We start from the raw sequence: 18,409 nt of genomic DNA, 5'->3' as shown, positions 1-18,409 counted from the left end.
TTAGACACGCCATGCTTACAGGCACGTAGCACATTCTGTGTCCTTGTACTTTAACCAAGATGTCGCTGCTGGACGTGCTCACAGGCATGTCCCAGCTCTCCGTTGCTTTTACCTGTTTAGAAAAGTTTTAAGTTGTTAGTCAATCGGGTTTTAGTTTAGATCGTGAGGTCTGGCTCCAGCCAACGGAGATCAGACACGGCAGTGAGGACGGCTCCAAATGCGTAAGAAATAAATTTGTGTGTTTTCCTTTGTTCACTGTACTCTCGTGGCACAATGGCTAGTGAGGGTGCTTTTCTGCAGTCCAGGAAGTAAAAACTGCGTTCCTGAAAAATCCTTTGTCTCAGTGCTGATTTTTCTTTGTGGCACTGAGCATCTATTTCGAACATCGTGTTATACGAGTTTTACCACAGTTTAAAAAAATTTTTTTTAAAAAGCACCGTGTCCCTTGGATTGAGTGATGCCAACCCCTCTTTTTCCCTCTGCTTCCCAGGACTTTCTTCCTGCACCTGAGATTTAATAGTAAGTCCTAATGCAAGTGGTGACATGCAGCACTGGCTGTCGTCCCTCGGCAGGGGAGGGCCTGTGAGCAGCCAGTGCTGTGGCCACCTGGTGTGTCCTCCTGGTGCCTGCTGGGCCGGTCTCAGGTCGCCCCTTCCAGCTCTGCAAAACTCGGAAGCCCTTTAGTGCAGGCACTGTGTCTGACGCCCTCTCTGCGTCCCAGGGCCTGTTACAATGAGATGACCGTGGAATTGAACAGAACAGAACCGTGAGGTGTCCACCAGGCCACGCCGGAATGGACTGGATTCACCTGTGGTTTGGGCACCAGCTTACACCGTGACGCCCGATTCTGCGCTCCTCCTGATGAGTCTGCCTTCCGGCCGTGTATCCTGTGGTGCAGGCGCTGGCCCTCTGGACTGTGTGCTCTGTGAAGTTTTGGGGACACAGCTCTTTATGTGGCCAAGATCTGGCCGGGCTTGGTGGCTCAATCTGTAATCCCAGGCCTTGGAGAGGCTCAGGCCAGAGGACTGCTTGAGCCCAGGAGTTTGAGAACAGCCGGGGGCAACATGGCAAGACCTCATCTCTTCAAAAAATAAAAATTAGCCGAGCACGCCTGTAGTCCTAGCTACTCCAGAGGCTGAATGGGAGGGTGAAACCCCTTGGGTCCAGGAGGTCGAGGCTGCAGTGAGCTGTGATTGCATCACTGGACTCCAACCGGGGCAGCAGAGTGAGATCCCGTCTCAAACAAAAGCAAGTGGCCAAGGCCCTTTCCCAAGACGTCAGGACAGATGTGTGGAGGGGCAGCAGGGGTCTCAGCGAGCGCCGTGCCGCCTGCAGCCGTGCGCAGTCCTGCGGATGCCGGAATGGACCGCCACAGACCCTGCGGCCGGACGGAGCATACCTTGGCCATCTTGCAGTGGAATTCAGAAGCCTGAAGTGGGTCCCGCTGGGTGATAATCAAAGTCCCGGCCAGCCCGCGTTGCTTCTGAAGGCTCTAGGGTAGGCGTCCCCAAACTTTTTACACAGGGGGCCAGTTCACTGTCCCTCAGACCGTTGGAGGGCCGTCACATACTGTGCTCCTCTCACTGACCACCAGTGAAAGAGGTGCCCCTTCCTGAAGTGCGGCGGGGGGCCGGACAAATGGCCTCAGGGGGCCGCATGCGGCCTGCGGGCCATAGTTTGGGGGCGCCTGTTCTAGGGGAAAGTCCACCTCCTTGCCTCTTCCAGCTTTTAGAGGCTGCCCTGTTCTGTCATAACTTATGGCCCTGCGTATGGCACAGACGTGACTGTGTTCGTGGCCTCAGCTCCTTCGCTGACCCTCCTGCTACCCTCTTCCCCTGTAAGGACCCCTGTAGTGATGCCAGGCCCCCTGGGTATCCAGAAGTGTTTCGCCAGCCCCGGGTCCTTCACTTAATCCCATCTGCACCTGCAGAGTAATGTGGCATATACAGGGGTGCTGGGGGCGTGACACTGACATCTTGGGGTGGGGATCATTATTCTGCCCACCAAACCCACCAGTTGAAACCAGTGGGGTTGAGAGCTGGAAATGGTCCCAGTACGATTCTTTTGTTGCCAGGCTTGAGAGCCAGCCAGGAGCATGCTGGGGCCGGGCGTGGGAACGCGCCACGCATGAGGGAGCTCCCACGGCTCCGCGCTGCTTCCAAACACGGTGCTGCTGATTGGAGCCTGTTTTGGCTACAGCTCTCACCTGCATTTTGGTGGTGGGAGGGGCGTTTTCTGGCATCCAGGTGAAGTTGGTTACACCTCCTGGGTGTTCAGGCATCAATGTTCACCTTCATTAAAGCCTGTGATGGGTTTTAAAAATCGTGGTTAGGCTGTGTGCAGTGGCTGACACCTGTAATCCCAGCATTTTGGGAGGCTGAGGCTGAGGTGGATTGCTTGAGGTCAGGAGTTTGAGACCAGCCTGGGCAACATGGCAAAACTTTGTCTCTACTAAAAACGCTCACACCTGTAATCCCAGCACTTTGAGAGGCTGAGGCAGGTGGAGCACCTGAGGTGAGGAGTTCGAGACCAGTCTGGCCAACATGGTAAAACCCTGTCTCTACCAAAAATACAAAAATTAGTCTGGCGTGGTGGTGGTAGCCTGTAATCCCAGATGCTTGGGAGGCTGAGGCAGGAGAATTGCTTGAACTCAGGAGGCAGAAGTTGCAGTGAGCCAAGATCTCGCCACTGCACTCCGGGCTGGCCAACAGAGTAAAACTCTGTCTCAAAATAATAATAATAAACAACTAGCTGGGAGTGGTGCTGTGCATCTGTAATCCCAGCTACTCAGGAGGCTGAGGTGGAAGAATTGCTGGAATCTGGGAGGCCGAGATTTCCTGAGCTGAGATCATACCACTGCACTCCGGCTTGGGCAACAGAGTGAAAATCTGTCTCAAGAAAAAAAAAGTGGTTAAATATATGTAGCATACAGGTTACCACTTTAAACATTTTTAAGTGTACAGTTCTGTGGATTAAGTACATTCACACTGTTCGCGACCATCTCCGCCACAGCGTGGTCAGTTTTACGTCATCTTGGTTAGGCTCCAGCCCCCCGGGACTCAGACGTGAAGCGAAGTCCTGCTGTGGAGGTGTTCTGTGGATGTGATTAACACCGGCAAGCCGCCCGCCTTGGGGAAAGGAGGTGATCCTGAATGACGTGGGTGGGCCTCGTCAATCAGTCGAAGGCCTGGAGAGCAAAAGTCAGGTTTCCCGAGCAGAAATTCTGCCTCAGAACAGCAACTTCCACTCCTGCCTGAGTTTCCAGCCTGTTGGCTTGTCTATAGGCGTTGGCTCTGCCAGTCACCACTGTTGATACCGATATCGATACGTATGTATTAATATCAATATTTCTGTCTCTTGTTGGCTCCGTTCCTCCCTGCCTGTCAGAGTCTGTCTGCTTGCCAGCCTCTCCTATGGGAATGTAGCCCCTTGAAGTCAGGAATTGTCTCTGTCATAGCTGTATTCAGTCAGCTAGTGTGGCACACAGTAGGTGCTTAATAAAAACATAGCTACCTTCTAACCGCTCCAGCGCTCGCGTGGAAGTGGCATGAACAGTAGATGCATAGGAGAGCACTGTTCCTGGCATCCTGATGGCCTGGTGTGTGTCTCGGGTAAGTCACACACTATCTTACCTTTGCCCTCTCTCCTTGTTAATGTCACCCGGCCCTCCCATTCTAGGCGGCTGCGTTCACTCTGGTGAAGGGAGTAATTCTCTGGGAACCTTCATTTGCTGAGTCAGTGTGGCCACCCAGGGTTTCTGCCTGGATGTGTTCCTGACACATCTGCCCCAGTCTCCAGCCCTAGGTGGACGGCTCCTCTTATGTGTTCCCATTGCTCCCAGGCATTAGCTCTAGTCTCGGACCCCCAACTTTCATTCATTCATTCATCCATTCATTCATTCATCCATCCATTCGACAATCTGTGTTCAATGCCTCTTCCCATTTAGCACTGGGGATTCAGTGGTGAACAAAAGAGATGACAATTCCTGCCCTCATGTAGCTTACCTTCTAGTAGGGGAGGCAGACCATGCACGAGATAAATAAGGGGACTATGCTGAATGTTAGAGAATACGCATGTTAAAGAGGAAAAGAACTGCCACGGCAGAGGGGGGTGTGAGGTGGCGGGAGGCCTCATGCATCGGTCAGCTCTTGTGGGGGTAAAGGCACGTAACAAACACCCCTCAGTTCTGGTGGCTTCCTCTCTTGGGTCTGTGGTTTGGCTGTGTGCCTCCGCCTCAGGCATTGGATTGGGTCGGGTCCACCCGCTGTACTACCCTTCCGGGGTTCAGACGGAGGGAGCAGCGTCGATGTGGGCGCAGCCTTCTCACGGTGCAGGGCTCAGCTGTGCACGCACATTGAACGCCTTCAGCCGGATGTGGCCAAAGTTCCGTCTGCTCACACTCCATCGCCCAAAGCAAGTCACAAGCCAAGCAGCAAGTCCGGGGGGTGGGACACACTGCCGCAGCGAGCCATGGCAGAGCCACGCACAAGAAGGGTGCCGTGCTTCTCCGGAGATGCACGTGTTGGGAACTTATTCCCCAAGGCCACAGTGTTGTGAGGTGGTGCTGATGGGTGGGGACGTGGCCCTGGGGTGACTAGTGCGAGGCGGCCTCGTGAATGGACGAGCGCTATCGCCGTGAGGGCCGGGCCCCTCCTCTCTCTTGCCCTCTCTTTGCTCTTCCACCTTCTTCTGTGGGATGACATACCAGCCAACTCCTCAGCCTGAAGAACTGGGAGGAAATACAGTTCCCTTCTGTATAAAGTGCACAGTCTGTGGCATCCTGCCACAGCAGCACGACATGGGCTCTGAGGGCGGGCTTTTGGTGGAGCCCTCAAGGAAGTGAGCGCACCAGCCATGCAGAGACCTGCAGGAAGAGCTGTCTGTGCAGTGAGAATAGGCCGTGCAAAGGCCCTGAGGCAGGAGCGACCTCAGACCTGGGGCCGGCATGGAGGCGCAGTGGGAACCAGGGGAGGCTGGATCTGGGTCAGGCACTGCGGGTCACCGTAAAGAATTTGGCTTTCCCCCTGGGTAAGAAGGGAAATCAGGCAAGGTGTGGAGCCTGGGAGGGGCCTGATGCCGCCCTGGTTTGAGGGATTGCCCCAGCTGTGCGCTGGAGAAGAGACTTGGAGGCAAGGTTATAAATAGGAACCCAGGGAGGCAGGAACGGCCTGCAGCCAGGCAGGGAACACCGGTGTCTTGGATGGAGGTGGTGGGTGGTGAGTGTTGGGGAAAATCTGGATGGCTTTTCCAGGTAGAGGTGACAGAATTGCTGGGGAATCAGGGATGGGGCATGTCTCAGTCCACATGGGCTGCTGTAACAAAATACCACATGCTGAGACACGGAAATAACAGAAACTTATTATCTCAGTTCTGGAGGCTGGAAGTCGGAGGTGAAAGTGTTAGCCGGGCTGGCTCCTCCTGAGGCCTCTCTCCGTGCTTTGCAGGCAGCTGCCTCCTTCCCGAGTCCTCACAGGGCCCCTCCTCTGGGCACACACATCCTCTTCGCTTGAGGGCACCGGTCCTACTGGGTCCGGGCCCACTGCTTATGACCTAATGTGATGTTGATTACCTTTACCTCCTCCTCCGTCCAAATACAGCCACACCGCGGTCAGGGCTGTGGTGGTTCACGCCTGCAATCCCAGCTGCTCAGGAGGCCAGGCACGAGGATTACTTCAGCCCAGGAGTTCAAGCCTGGCAACATCGTGAGAAGCCATTTCTTTAAAAAAGAAAAGAAAAAAAAAGTGTTTTTTTTTGTTTGTTTTGGTTTTTTGAGATGGAGTCTCACTCTGTTGCCCAGGCTGGAGTGCAGTGGCTTGATCTCGGCTCACTGCAACTTCTGTCTCCTGGGTTCAAGCAATTCTCCTGCCTCAGCCTCCCAAGTGGCTGGAATTACAGGCGCCGGCCACCATGCCTGGCTAAGCTTTGTGTTTCTGGTAGAGATGGGGTTTCACCATGTTGGCCAGACTGGTCTCAAACTCCTGACCTCAGGTTATCCACCTGCCTTGGCCTCCCAAAATGCTGGGATTACAGGCGTGAGCCACCACCCCCCGCCGAGAAAGAGGTTCTGATAGTTGGGTTAAGAAAGGCTGTGGGAAGAGCCGGTTTCAGACACGCCAAGTCTAAGATGCTGCCATCTGACACTGCTCTGCCTCTGTGGGGAGCCGTGGAGAAGCCAGGCGAGCTCAGGGCGGAGCTCAGGAAGCAGCACACAGAAAACAGGGTGTGATGAGGTCGACCCGCTGATCCAAGTGTGGATGGAAGGAGAGGACAGGAGCACCGAGCCCCGGAGCCCCCGGCACTGGGGCCGTGGAGGGGCTTGTGGTGCAGGAGAAGCAAGCGACTGCCCATCCTGCAGGCCAGGTGGAGCCTGGAAGGGGAGTGGCCCGCCGACAGCCACCCAGGAGGCCGGGGAGGCCTGGAGCAGACTGCCACACTCTGCAATGTGGAGGGCACTTTCAGTGGAGTCGTAGAGACAGAGCCTAATTGGTGAGAACCGGAGGGGAAATTGAAGATGGGCCTGGGCGCCTGGCTCACACACTTTCTTGTATTCATTGCACTCGACGACTGGGCTGAGTTCACCATGTGTGACCAGGGCCCCGTGTGGCCTGCTGTCACTCAGCATCCAGTTACCTTGGGCAGACCACCGGCGCCGTCTCCCTCAGCCAGAGGCCACAGCAACACACACACCTGCAGGCAACCAGGTCACACTGCACGCCCCACGGGAGCTGAGGCATTTCAGTAGCAGAGTGTTGTGGGACATGGGTTGGTGCCTTGGGTGGCTTGGGAAGGGCCTCAGGCTGGGGCTTTGTTTTAGACTGGGGTGGTCAGGGCACTCGCTAGTAGGTTCTCTAACAGGGCAGCAGATGCTCATTTAGCAAGACGAGAGGCACCCGGCGCTTCGTGGGCTGTGCAGCGACCCTGCTTTTGTGCTTAGACATGATTCCCAGGGGCCTTGCTTCGTTTCCTTCGGCCATGGTCTCCTGTCTCAGCTGGAGTTTGGGAGGCTGTGTGTGCCCAGGAGGGGAGCAAAAGCCTGGCCCTGAACGTCCGGTCGGTTCTAGATGCCAGGGCTGTGCTGTGTTCCTTTTTTGTCACAAATGAGTTTCGGGACAGTTTTCCCAGCTAGTGCAGACCCACACTGACTGAAAACCGAAATCTTTGTACGTGAAAAAAATAACTCCTGTTGGGCGCGGTGGCTCACGCCTGTAAATCCGGCACTTTGGGAGGCCAAGGTGGGTGGATCACCTGAGGTCAGCAGTGCAAGACCAGCCTAGCCAACCTGGTGAAACCCCATCTCTACTAAAAATAAAAAAAATTAGCTGAGTGTGCTGAAGGGCGCCTGTAATCCCAGCTACTCAGGAGGCTGAGGCAGGAGAATCACTTGAACTCGGGAGGCAGAGGTTGCAGTCAGCAGAGATTGCGCCACTGCACTCCAGCCTGGGTGATGGAGTGAGACCCCATCTCAAAAAGAAAAAGAAAAAGAAAAAGAAAAAACTCCCATGGCTGAGCTTGGCAGCTCACACCTTTAATAGCATTTTGGGAGGCCAAGGCAGGAAGATTGCTTGAAGCCAGGAGTTCAAGGCCAGCCTGGGCAACATAGGGATACCCTATCTGTACAAAAAGAACAAATAAAAACACACAAACAAAATAACGCCCAAGGGGCAGCCATTTCTTGCAGGGGTTATGGTAATTTTTAACAGCAACCATCTAAGAAGAGATTTTCTTTCCTTGACCCTAACGCACTCCCCTTCCTCAGGGCTCTGAGTGCAGCAGGATGGCTCACCTTTCCGGGTCGGTGACGAGGTAACCTTCGTGGGTTCACCCCGGTGCGACGCTTAGTGTCACACATCGACTTGGCTGGGCCACGCGCCTGGTTTGGTCAAACGCCCGTCTAGATGTTGCCGTGGACAGCTGTGCGGATGTGATTCATTTTTAAGTCATTAGACTCTGATTAAAGCCGGCGACCTTCCATTGTGTGGGTGGGTCTTGTCCAGTTAGCCAGAGGCCTGAAGATCACAGACTAAGGTTTCCCAGAGAAGCAGGAATTCGATCTCCCTCAAGACTGCAATGTGCAAACCCCGCCTGGGTCCCCAGCAAGCCGCCCTGCAGAACTGGGACTCGAGACCTCAGTCAGCTCTTGCCTCCGTCTCAGCTTGCAGCCTGCCCTGCAGATTTGGGAAGTGACAGTCCCCACCGTTGCACTAGCCAGTGTCTTCAAATAAATCTCTTTCCTTCCATCCATCCGTTCATCCTCTGCCCACCTACGCTATCGGCCCGTCCTGTGAGTTCTGTTCCCCTGGGAACGCTGAGAGAAACCCCTGGTTTGGTTGGTGTCAGGGTCTCTGGCATTGGCGCTAGACGCTGCCGCTGTCTCTGAGCCCACAGAAGCTAAGGGGCCATTTCTGGGGGGCCGCATTCCCCACCTCTGCTCTCGGGGCTTTGGTCCATTCGGTCGCGTGAGAGCCCGGTGTGCCACATTCAACATCCTCAGTGGGATCAGCCCCGGCTGCCTGCACCAGCAACTCTCTCACGGAGGAGCCTTCTGCGGCTTTGCCCCTTACCCTGCCTCCTGCCCCCTCGCTCATTCCTGCTTCCCAGGGTCACCTTCCAAAGACCTCACACCTGCCTCCTTGCAATCCCCACCTTCGGGGCAGCCAGCAGCCCCCGTCTGTGCTTCCCCTCGGAAGCGCTCCTCTCCAGGTGTCCACAGGCAGGAGCGGGGCTCGTTGGCGCCTTCGCCTTGACCAGGCACGTGGAGTCATGGAGCCAGTGCTGGGCTCTGAGTGCACCTGCTTCCCACGGCAGGCCCAGCCAACCCACGTCATCACCCCTGGAGGCAGGGCAGAGCCTCTGGGTGGGGAACGCTGGGCCAAGTTGCTCCGGAACCAAAGGCGAACTGGCCTTGTCCTCACGCCCAGAGCTGTATCCAGCCTCCTCGCCGGGCTTGGGTTGATTCCTGGAGACACCACCCACTCCTCCTGGGTGCGTTTCCTCTGTCACTAAGCACCCACTGTCCCACGCCCTCAGCCACATCTCCTGTCACTGGAGGCCTGAGTGTTCCCATCTGGAGGGCGTGAAGAAGAATTGTCCGCTGTGGGGTCTTTGAAGGAGAAGCAAATGCCGGGGTGAGCAAGGACCGCAGATCGGATCATGAGGACCGGCAGCGCACGGTGTTTTGTGCAGAAAAGCAAAGGGAGACGTTCTGCGCTCAGATCACATGAGGGGCAGCAACGTGGCAGGCTCAGCCTGGGCTCTGCCCCCCAGCGCTTCCAGGAGCTTCCTGGGAATTTCGCGGACAGTGCCACAGCTGCTTCCCGGCACCCGGGTCGCGGAGGTTCTGACTGCAGAGGGTTTCTGTGGGGAGTCCAGGGTCCACTCAGGTGAAGCACCAGGACACCCCTGGTGTGGCGACAGCAGCAGCGTCACTGTCACGGGTGACTCGTGCACAGCTCCTCTCCCTCCTCCAGCATTAGGAGCTGTTCATTCCTCTGAATGCAGCGAATCCCCAGAGCTTGAGCCCTTGCCCCGGCCGGCCTCCAGTCATTTTTGGGTCAGGTGGGCTAAGGGCAAACACAGGACTCAGGGTTCAGTGCTGCCCTGTGGAAGCCTCGTGCAGCTCCGCTCCCGGGGTGTCTGAAAGCCCTGCAGGACCAGCGTCGGCTCCCTCCAGGGCGCTGTGGGAGGAGCCCCAGCTCTGGCTAAACTGTGGAATGCAGCCATGGCAAGAAGGGAAGTTATCCCATTTTCAGGCTCACATTGAGCAAAGAAAAGGCAAAACTAATAGCCTTTCAAAAAATTAACACTGGACTGAATCCAGAAGAAAGATCATAAGAAAGATTCCAGACCAGCTTGGCCAACACGGCGACACTCTGGCTTGGCCAAAAAATCAAAAATAATAAATAAATAAATAAATAAATAAATAAATAGCTGGCTGTGGTGGTGAGTGTATGTAATTCCAGCTACTTGGGAGGCTGAGGCAGGAGAATCGCTTGAACCCGGGAGGCGGAGGTTTCGGTGAGCTGAGATTGCAGTTGGATGCCGTGGTTCAAGCCTATAATCCCAGCACTTAGGGAGGCTGAGGCAGGCGGATCACTTGAAGGCAGGAATTTGAGACCAGCCCGGGCAACATGGTGCGATCCGGTTTCTAATGAAAATACAAAAATCAGGCAGGTGTGGTGGCACGAGTGTCTGTAATCCTAGCCCTTTGGGAGGCCAACGTGGGCAGATCACCTGAGGTCAGGAGTTCGAGACCATCCTGGCCAACATGGTGAAACCCTGTCTCTACCAAAAATACAAAAATTAGCCAGGCATGGTGGTGGGTGCCTGTAATCCCAGCTACTTGGGAAGCTGAGGCAGGAGAATCACTTGAACCCGGGAGGCAGAGGTTGCAGTGAGCCTAGATCATGCTACTGCACTCCAGCCCGGGTGCCAGAGTGAGACTCCATGTCAAAAAAAAGAAAAGAAGATATGAGCAGAAATGAATGAAGTAAAAAACCAACATACTGTAGAGAAGATCAGTGAAGCCTAAATCTCAATCAATCAAGAAAAAGGTAGAGATAAATAAACAAGAAGAGGGATGAGAAAAAGAACAAAGCGGGCTGGGTGTGGCGGCTCACACCTGTAATCAATCCCAGCACTCTGGGAGGCAGAGGCGGAGAGATCACCTGAGGTCAGGAGTTCAAGACCAGCCTGGCCAACATGCCCCATCTCTACTGAAAATACAAAATTAGCCGGGTGTGGTGGCGCATGCCTGTAGTCCCAGCTACCCGGGAGGCTGAGGCAGGACTGGCTTGAATCTGGGAGGCAGAGGTTGCAGTGAGCCGAGATCGCACCATTGCACTCCAACCTGGGTGACAGAGCGAGACTCTGTCTAAAACAAAAAACAAAACAAAACAAAACAAAACAAAAAAACAAACAGCACACCACGCTCATGAGGCTGGAGGAGATCACCAAGGCATGGGAGCACCGGCGGGCTGCTGCATGGTCGTGAGTGTGACACAAACATAAAGGAGGATTTCCTAACCCTCACAAGTCCTGTAACATTAAAAAATGAAATCAGCACACAAAAAAACCTCCAAATAAAAATGACAGTCCCAGATGTTCACCGGTGAGTTCTACCAAGTAGAAACAGTTTCAATTTTTCGGAAACTCTTCCAAAGAACAGAAAAACAGAAGACATGCTTCCCTCGCCCCCATTTAATTTAATTTAATTTATTTATGTTTTATTTGAGACAAGGTCTGGTTCTGCTGCCCAGGCTGGAGTGCAGTGGTGCAATCCCTGCTCACTGTAACCTTCACCTCCTGGGCTGGCATCGTGGTCCCACCTCAGCCTCCTGAGTAGCTGGAATTACAGGTGGTGCCATCACATCTGTCTAATTTTTGTATTTTTGTAAAGGCGGGGTTTTGCCATGTTGCCCAGGCTGGTCTCAAAGTCCTCAGCTCAAGCCATCCACCTTCCTCAGCCTTACAGGTGTGAGCCACTGCACCCGGCCGGCCCGCCCCCTATTTCATAAGGCAGTCATAACCTTGGTATCAAAACCAAATAAGGACAATACAAGAGAGAAGAGTCACAGGCCAACTGCATTCAGAGCATAGGTGGAAAATCCCAAACCCACCATCCCATCTAGCGCTCCTGGGAGGCAAGGCTGGGCTGGGTTGCCCCCGCCTGCCCTGGTGGGAACCTCAGGCTGAGCTGCCCCCATCCCAAGGGCTCTGCTTTCCCATGGCTGCCCAAAGGGCCCAGAAAAACACATCAGAAAGTTGGGGATGAGGGGAGGGAGGCCATCATCCTTCGGAGCAGATTTGGCTGCACAGAGATGAGAAGGAAGAGCCCGTTCTGCAAAGCGCCCTGCTTCCCTTCCTCACTCCCTTTCACTGCCCGGGGATGGTACCTCCCAGCCAAGCATCCACACCCAGACGTCTCCCCCGGCTTCCTCTTCTTGGAAGCCTGGGCGAAGGCAAGAACTCAGCTGGGTTGGTGCCAGTCAGGCAAGATTGGTTTAGCGTTAGACAACTGATTCATCGAGGTCTCTGCATTAACATATCAAAAGGGAAAAAGACGTATGACCTTTTCAGCAACGCAGAAGCAATTTCAGAAAAAAGATATCTACGTAATAAGCAGAGCAGTGAGCAGATTCTTTTTGGGTCATGATTCAGGCAGATCGACTGTAAAAGAACATATCTGAGACAATTAGGGTTATCTGACGAGGGACTGGGTTTCAGGTGCTATCGAGATGTTGTCAGGAAGCCTGTCAAACCTGGGAGGGGTTTGTGCTTCTACAAAGAACGTTAGATTTGTCAGAGAAGTACCTGCCGTGCGTGGGGGTGAAATGACGTGGTGTCTGCACTTTGCTTTAAAATATTTCAGCAAAGAAAAAACCAGGGAAGCGGGAAACGGGGCAAAACCCTCCTGATGGTTGGATCTGGCCTATGAGTCTGCGAGGGCTCATTGTTCCTTGCGCTCTGCTTCTGAGACTGTGTAAAAATTCTTGTGATAAAAATAAACTCAATGAAGTAGCATTTGCTGCCACGGTAAAAGTGACACCCAGTGATGGCAGAGCAAGTGCTGGCTGCAGGGGAGGGCGGGACGCCCCAGGCTCTGAACCCATCGCCCATGGCCCGCAGGTCCTGGCAGTGGGGAGCACCCAGCAGGTGCAGTGAGACGGAATTATCTCTAAACCCCTAAAAGAGGATCCCCTCCCCAGCTTGCTCCGGCCACCTGAGGTGCACGTCAGAGGACCTCAGGGGTCCACGGCACATGCCGCCCGACGCTGTGTCCTGAAAGGGGCTGACGGGGCAGGATCGGCTGCGTGTTCCACTCTGAGGGCAGCTCGGGGGTCTGCGGGGACCATCCTGTGGAACCTGCTGACCTCGAGGAGAGGCCGGCGAGGGCTTAGGGCAGGCACATGCCCTGCTGAGCCTCCACAATGCCCATCCGCCCCACACAGGCGGATTTGTGTGTGAGCCCGAGGGGCCCTGGAGTGGAAAATTGCAGCGCCGGCCTTTGTGAGGCGAGGGCAGACTGCTGGCGTGAGGGGAATCCTTTAGATGAAGTGAATGTCCCCTTTGTGTGAGCAGGGCTGGCACTGAGCTCGGCTGCAGTGAAGCGGCAAATGGCCGAGGACAGGCTTAAGCTGGGCACGGACACAATGCCGGGGAGCCGGGGAGCCGGGGAGCCGCGGAGGAGCCGTCCCAGAGGCTGGAGCAGCTCCTGACCGGCCCCTGTCTGCACAGACGGCGAGAAAAACCTCCTGACAGCGCCCCATTTGCAGAGATAGTGAGAAAAGTGATCTCCGAGGCCGTGGCTGTCACCCACCACAAACACACACCACACGCGTCACACACACACACCACACTGCACACACACCACATGCATCACACACACACCACAGATAGATACACTACACACACACCACACCGCACACAAACCACACACCACACCGTACACACATCATACACTACATATACAACACACACACACCACACGCCACACACATCACACACACCACTCACATCACACACACCACACACACCACACACATACCACAGTTATACCACACACACGCCACACTGCACACATATCATACATCACGATGCAACACACACCACACCGCACACACAACACATACCACAGATATATCACACATACCACACATATCACACATACACTGCAGATATACCATATACATACCACACTGCACACACATCATACAACGCATACACCACACACATCACAGACATACCACACACCACACATATCACATATACAAAACATACACACCACACACCACACACACTATATACCATATGCTGTACACCACACACCACACACATCACACATTACATATACACTACACACACCACACACATCACACACCACGCATACACCACACACATCACAGACACACCACACTCATTACAGAAACACCACACACCACATATACAACACACATATATACACACATATATACACACCCCACACCCTGCACACGTCACACACCACATATACAACACACATACCACACACGTCACATATACACACACCACTCACACTATCTGCTGTACACCATACACTACACACTGCACACATTATGCATCACATGTACACCACATACACCCCCACAGCACACACATCAAATATACCCCATGCCCCGCACACGCTCCCAGACCGGTCGGAGCCCTGCCCTGGCACCCCGGCTCCCACACGTCTGCCCCTCTGGCGTCTTGACCTCCCGCCCCTTCTCCACCCTCAGGAGCCCTGTGCAGCCCACATTGGCTCTTCTCGGCCCCTGGGTCCGGAGGGACAGTCCCCCTGCACCTTCTCCAGCGCTGCCCACCCCTTGGGGTGTCCTCAGGCTGCCAGGCTCCACACCTGGGACAGCTCCGAGGCTGTGGCTACAGGCCTTACTGGTCTTCGTTCCCAGTGAGGCGGCCGACGGCCTCCAGGCCTCTCCCAGGTGGAATGGCCCCCGGGAGGCTGGTGGGCACAGGGGCCAGCCCTGCCCTGTTGTCTTGCTCAGCTCTGGGAGGCGCGTGCTTTTTCTTTCTCTGATCTCTGGGAAACTCTTGCTTTTTCTTCCCTGGAGGGGCGAGGGTTGGGCCTGCGGTGGCGCCTCCCTTGCTGGGGTGCGGATGGCCTGGGTGTGGCCCGTGTGGAGGCCGCGTCCGCCTGACCCTGCGGCCTGCACAGTCCCTGCATCTGTGTGGCAGGACCCAGCAGCAGCAGCCCTGGGCGGGGCTGGGACCCAGGGTCAGGCTGGACGGAGCTGCGTGGCGGCGCTCGGCCCATGTTCTCCCTGCAGCCACTGAGGCCCCGGGTGGGCACTGGCACCTTGGGCGGTGCCAGGGTCCTCTCACACTCTCTTCAGCCACCCCCATGCCCAGCCTTTGCAGGAAGCTGTGGCTCTGCAGTGCCCCTCTCATACCCCTCAACCCAAGGCGGATCCTTCAGAGTCCACTGGGCACTCTGGCCAGGGCCTTGGTCCAGGGCACAGGCAGGGGTGATGGTAACTCTCCAGGAGGCCAGGAGAGCCAAGAGACATCCAGTGCGGAAGGCTGCCCATTTTCAGGGCTGTCCAGTGAGGAAGGCCGCCCATTTTCAGGGCCATCCAGTGCAGAAGGCCGCCCGTTCTCAGGGCCGTCCAGTGCGGAAGGCCGCCCATTCCTAGGGCCGTCCAGTGAGGAAGGGCCACCCGTTCTCAGGGCTGTCCAGTGAGGAAGGCTGGCCGTTCTCAGGGCTGTCCAGTGAGGAAGGCTGGCCGTTCTCAGGGCCGTCCAGTGCGGAAGGGCCGTGTGTGGCCAGGGCGATCGTGTTTGTGCAGACCCTGATGTGCCTGCGGGACTGAGCTACCCCCGTGCCCTCCCCAGGTGGGAGGCGTTCCTGCCCTTCCCAGCCATGCCCTGGGAGTCAGACACTTGACTCCCAGGCCTTGGCTTCCATGCCAGGCTGCCCGGAGAGGCCAGCATCTTCCAGGAGGAGGCCTTGGGGCCTACTCGGCAGAACCCTCTCTCCACGGCCCTTCCCGCTCCCAGGTGGACCTTCCCCTGACCCAGCTCACACCAACCTGGGGCCTGTGTGCTGGACCAGGCTCCTGCAGGCTGTCCCGAGCAAGGTCCAGGGCGCCTTGTGCCACCGTGCGGGGGTGTGGGAGGCACAGGAAGAAGGTCACCTTACCCTTTGGACGTCCTGGGGTGGACGTTTGCTTCAACATCGTCTCCACCCTGGGGTCCCAGTGTGGCTGGCGACAAGGCTAGCTGCAGGTTTCGGCTCCAGCAGACTGAGGGCAGAGCCAGAGGCTCCAGGCCTCCCACACAGCCTCAGTTCTCACACTTGCAGGACTGCAAGAGGCCGCTGGATGCCAGCAAGGAGTTGGGGGGCCCCAGGCTGGCGGTGGCCACAGGGCATTTGACACCAGAGTAGGTCATGGCTTTGAATATTCCATCCTCCATAGAGCAAAATTATTTTCAGGATAGCTATGTAATAATCACAGATAATCATAATTTTCTTGATTCATTCTTCAAAGCAATTAACAGAAAAAAGAATACATTTCTATGTTAAAGATATTCAAATTCAGTGAATTATTTCACGCATGAGCTAACATCTGAACTTCCGCACTGCACCTCTGTTTGGGCTCGGTTTCACATTTTAAACACAGAATAAAAACACCACACAGAATGACAGAATTGAAATAATTCCAGCTCAGTTTCTTTGTGAGTGCTGTCGTTAGGTGAAATTTCTCCTTTAAGCACAGAACGACGTTGAACCGCGGGGCTGGAGGTAACAACCTCCCCCCCGCCCAGTGCACCTGCCTGGACCCGACCTTCAAAGCTGTTCCAAGCAAAGGCAGGTGGCTGCACCTGCAGTGTCGGGAGTGTCCCCAGGGCTGGGAGTTTGCCGGGCAATTTCTGGACAGTGAATGCTCAGAAAAGGACAAAAAATAAAGTTGTGCTAATGTGAAGATCACAGAAGTACAGTCTCTCCTCATGACTCATGCGTTCCGGATTTGGGAATTCCCTGTGATGTCAGTCTGCCAGGGACACAGACCCGGCGGCTTCAACACACATCTGTTGCCTCAAGTCAGTCCTGCAGCCTGGGAGTCCAAGATCCCGGTCTCGGGGGGGCTGTCTCCTTCCGACGCCCCTTCCTCAGCTCCCAGAAGGGCCTTTGCTTGTTGTGTCCTCACGTGGACTTTCCCCTCTGTGCATGTGTCCCCGGTGTATCCCCTTGTGGAATTTGCCCAGACTTCCTCTTCCTAAGGATTCCGGTCCCCTGCACTGGGGCTTACCCTAAATGACCTCCGTTTAACTTCATTTCCTGAAAGATCTTAGCTCCAAACACAGGCACATTCTGAGGTTCTGGCTCAGCACTACAACACAGGAATTTGGGGGAACTCAGTTCAGTCCATGACACCTACTTGGTCAAATTTATTTGTAGGCTGGGTGCGGCGGCTCACGTCTGTAATTGCAGCACCTTTGGAGGCCAAGGTGGGAGGATCGCTTGAGCCCAGGAGTTCAAGACCAGCCTGGGCAATATAGCGAGACCCTGTCCCTACAAAAAAGTTACCCCAAAAATGACCTGTGACCCCCAAATCAATACCTGCAGAGTTTTCCTGGTCATTCACAGATTTGTACGGAGTGCCGAAAAATTTGTCTCGTGCACATGTTCCTGGCTGAGGTTGAACAGGGCAGCACCGTGGCCCCTTGTTTCAGCCTCACGCGATCAACCAGTGTCCTTTCCGAGGTCTCTTTAGTGTCAGGATTTTTGCATTTTGTTTTGTGATTTTGCATTTTTTTTTTTTTTTGAGACAAGTCTCACTCTGTCACCCAGGCTGGAGTATAGTGGCGTGATCTCAGCTCACTGCAACCTCCACCTCCTGGGTTCAAGCGATTCTCCTATCTCAGCCTCCTGAGAAGCTGGGATTACAGGTGCCCGAAACCAAGCCCAGCTAATTTTTGTGTTTTTAGTACAGACAGGGTTTCACCATTACGGCCAGGCTGGTCTCGAACTCCTGATCTTGTGATCTGCCTGCCTCGGCCTCCCAAAGTGTTGGGATTACAGGCGTGAGCCGCTGCACCCGGCCAGATTTTGCTTTTAAAAATATTCCCAAGCCCAATGCTGGAGAGCTGTGTGCTTGGGGGCATTTTTAAGGAAGTGAATTAAGCATTTCGGTTAAAATACAGAAAGTGTCCAAACAGATTAAACACTTTATCTAATTATATACTGTCTATAAGAGACACTTTAGATTCAAAGACGCAAATAGGTTGAAAGTAAAAGATTTCTAAAAATATGCTAGACAAATGGAAACCCAAAGACAGTTTTGGTTACTATCTGGCTACTCTTCAGCTCTGTGCTTGGGGGGATTTTAAACGGCAAATCACGAACAAAACACACAGAACTACAGAAAGTAAGACAGCTGCAGCACTTCTCACAGAGGAAACACGTGTTAGAGACGCTTCCTTCGGGCCCAGCTACAGGGCTGTTGGCTGTGAGCTCAGTGATCGTGAATCAACATTTGTAGATTCAGTAAAGCATCTTTACACAGAAACACTCACAAGCCAGAGGATGCATTGCTGGGGTGAGGAGAACATCCGGACCAGAGGCTCACAGGACCCTCACCCTGTGTTTCCCTGGGAGCCATGGTTCCATAGCCCAAGCGTCACTGATTCGGGCTCACTGTAGCTTTAGAGAACATCCCTACCTCGAGAATCCACCGGTATGAACGCAACGATCACTAGAACTCAGCCTAGCAGAAGCGGAGGCGTGTTTTGTGCTGACGTGATGGACCAGGCTTCCCCAAACTTTTTACACAGGGGGCCAGTTCACTGTCCCTCAGACCGTTGGAGGGCCGCCACATACTGTGCTCCTCTCACCGACCACTAATGAAAGAGGTGCTCCTTCCTGGAGTGCGGC

This window comes from Saimiri boliviensis, chromosome 18, assembly GCF_048565385.1.
Source record: "Saimiri boliviensis isolate mSaiBol1 chromosome 18, mSaiBol1.pri, whole genome shotgun sequence".
NCBI classification, from domain to species: Eukaryota; Metazoa; Chordata; class Mammalia; order Primates; family Cebidae; genus Saimiri; species Saimiri boliviensis.
This window is presented reverse-complemented; position numbering follows the sequence as displayed.